The following is a 3,529-nucleotide window of genomic DNA, read 5'->3' as shown; positions in this document are numbered from 1 at the left end:
CATAATAATAATCTCACCTAATAACTAATAATATTTTTTCTTTAATTTTATATTGTATCACTTTCAAATAACATAGAAAAAAGCTAATATAAAATTTAGTATACGTGTCTTGCACGTAGCTTTTTGCTAGTATATATATATAAGAACGTGTAAATGAGTAGAAACGTGTAGTGTTTGGTGTGGCAGTTTGGGGTGAGAGAAGTAAAAATTAGTTGTTGGATGTTTTAATTTTAAAGTATATTATTTTGTATTTTTTTTTTTGAAACGAATTATTTTGTATATTAAATATTGTATATGTTAACTAATAACTCTTTTATTTTTTTATTCATGTTCATATGTTTTTATTTTGTTTACTAGTTAGTTATTATTAGTAACTTTTTATTTATTTGTAGACATCCACTTTATTAATTTTGAATTATTTAGCAGTGGATACGTTAAAAAATAAATAGAAAAATAAAATAAAAGGCCAAACAATGAATAATAATGTTTATTAAACTTTTTAGACAACATGATATCATGGTATTATACTACTATAGTGTAAAAATGTCAACAAAGTCAGGATGGCCGAGTGGTCTAAGGCGCCAGACTCAAGTTCTGGTCTTCGAAAGAGGGCGTGGGTTCAAATCCCACTTCTGACATATTTTTTTATATTTTTTAGAGCAAAAGTAGTTTCATTTTAAACATCAATAAACTTAAGTTCTTTATATTTTTTTTTAATTGACAAAGCAATGAATTTGAATTCTATTAAATTTGCATAACTATTTTAAAGAAAAAGGGTGACAAAAAATAAAATTAAAAATATATTATGCATACAAGTTCTCAATATAAATGTGTAATTTGTATTTGTGTTTCAAATATCAAATGTGTGTACCTTTTTTTTCAAATTAAATGTATAAGTACCTTTAAAAAATAAAAAATAAAATGAACGAGGATAAATACTATTTTAGATTTTGTATTTTAAAATAATTATCAATTAAACTTTATATTTTATTAAATGACAAATTAGATTCTATATTTTTTAAAATAGTAAAATAGGATTCTAAGCTCAATTTTTAACAATTTTATTTTTTAATATAGCCAATTATAAGATAATTTCTAACACGAACAAATATAGAAAATATAACCAGTTTTGCCATAACATTTTTAGATTAGATTATTATTTAGTTTTATTTTAACAAAAAAAATCAGCTCAGTGTCCTATTTGTACAATTTTAGAAAATACATGATTCATTTTATCATTTAACAAAATAGAAGGTCCAATTAATAACTTTTACAAAACACAAAGTCTAAAATGATATTTACCATTCTTTTTAAAATAAATAAATAAAAATAAAATGTATATAGTGTTATGAGCCAAGTATGCATTTTGAGCTACTCAACTCTTGTCATACTAGTTGATCTCATTTTGTAATAAGCACATGCTATTTTGACCATGTCCACTAACAAATCAGGGATCATATATATAACAATGATAAAACATAATGATATAAATTTGTTAAATCTTATCTAAAGGGAGGGTGGCAACTTTAAATTTCCATAAACTCCAACTTCTATTTATTTAAATAAAACAAGTAGGGTGATTTAACAATTAACAATTAATGGATATGTATTTGAGAACATGGGCAGCTCTCCATATCCATATTATCTCAAACTACAAAGAATGATTCAATTCTTAGTACCTGCCCATCACCCTCCTTTCCCCTATTTAATGTTTATATATTTTTTTGGCAACTGTTTAATATATTTTAAAAAAAATAAATAAATATGTTATTTGTTTAGAATTATATTAGAATTAATATACTTAATTATTAACTTAAATAATAATAATAAAATTAAATATAATTTAATTTAATTATATTTTTTAAATACATAAAATTTAATTTAGTTTTAAATTTATTTATAAAATGATATATCTAACTAATTTTATCAAATAATAAAACAAGTAAATAAATTTAAATTTTAAATAATATATTTAATAAATTTCTTATAAAATATAACTAATTAAGAGTGTGCTTGGTAATACTTTTTCAATTATTTTTTATTTTTAAAATTAAAAAGTGGAAATATTTTCTAAAATCATGTTGTATAGAACAGTTTTTACTTTTTAATATGTTTAATTGAGAATTAAAATTTTAAAAATTTTGAAAACAAAAAAAAAACTTTCAAAATTTTTTTAAACAATTTTTTATATCAATATTTTGGACTCCCTCCCCAACCTAGACCTTAAAATCTGGACCCAGACTTAGACCCGACCCTAATCCAGACGCGGGCTCGGACCCGAACCCGACTTAAAATCAACAAATTAAAATAAAAAATAAAATTTACAGAACACACTTTTATTTTTTGTTTCTAAAATTAAAAAACAAAAGTAGTTATAAAATGCATTTTTATTTTTCAAAAACAAAATTTTACTTTTATTTTTGTGATTAAAAAATTTTAAAATAAAAGTGTTATCAAATGTCACCTAATTGAATTAACATCTAGTTTAAATTTAAATTAATAGTTATATATATAAAAAAAAAATATCTAAAAAGAATTTGGCGTGTGTGACTCTGTTTTCTCTCTTCCATGGCGAAGAAGAAGAGAGTGATCCAAAAGCCAGTATCTCGAGTTGAAGATCTGATTGATGAAGCTGATGAAACGGGAGAAAAAGGTGAGACTGATGGTCTGAATCTTATAGCTGAGGTTGTAAAAGTTGGAGAGTTGGGGCGGGGGAATGGGAATCAAGAAAAGGAGTCTGAGTATGATCTACATACTGGGACTCGATCGAATCGCAGTTGGGCTCAAATAGTGGAACAAGAGGAAAAATTAGAGCTCGAACAAGGGATTTACCAAGCTTCGGCAAAGAATCACTGGAATTCTTTAGCTACGAAGCCAATGATCAAAGATGGTGTCAAGATAGCACAAGTGGATGTTGATGAAGTTAAAGAACAGGCAGCTAACTGGAGTTCAACATTAATTTGTATGGCGTTAGGTACAAATCCACCCCATACTGTGTTTAAGGGATTTATTAAGCGTGTTTGGGGGCACCTGGAGATAGCACAAATTGCAAGAATGGCCAATGGTCTAACAATGGTTAGGTTTAATGATGAGGCTACAAGGGATCAAGTCCTGTAGAATGGTGTTATTTAATTTGATAGAAAACCCTGTTATTGTTAGGCTTTGGACCACGGATTTGAATGATGTTAAATTGATAAGATCAATGCCTCTATGGATTTGCCTACATGACCTAGGACTCCAATATTGAGGGAATAACAGCTTAAGCACTCTGGTTAGTACTATTGGAAAACTTGAAGCACACTGTCAAATTGTGGATCATATTGGGGGGATTTTAATTCTATGTTTAATTTTGAGGATAGGGTTGGTGGGAATCCAATACTCATAATGAATTGGTTGATTCAAGTTCTTGGTTTGCTTAAGCTCATGTTGATGTTCTGAAAAAGGGTGGCTCGAGATTTACATGGACTAACAAGCAAGAGGGGTCAAGGAGGATTTACTCAAAAATAGACCATGCTTTTGTGAATGAAGA

The 3,529-nt window shown here is 26.8% G+C and overlaps 1 non-coding gene across 1 annotated transcript; it reads left to right on the top strand.

The window, feature by feature from the left end:
• Positions 1–554: 554 nt before the first annotated feature.
• On the top strand, positions 555–638 carry TRNAL-CAA (transfer RNA leucine (anticodon CAA)). The gene has a single exon. It is a non-coding gene; the product is annotated as a tRNA-Leu (tRNA).
• Positions 639–3,529: the final 2,891 nt, after the last annotated feature.

This window comes from Cannabis sativa, chromosome 2 (genome assembly GCF_029168945.1).
Source record: "Cannabis sativa cultivar Pink pepper isolate KNU-18-1 chromosome 2, ASM2916894v1, whole genome shotgun sequence".
In the NCBI taxonomy this organism is placed as follows: Eukaryota; Viridiplantae; Streptophyta; class Magnoliopsida; order Rosales; family Cannabaceae; genus Cannabis; species Cannabis sativa.
The sequence above is the reverse complement of the archived record's forward strand: the minus strand, read 5'-3'. Positions and strand labels throughout refer to the sequence as shown.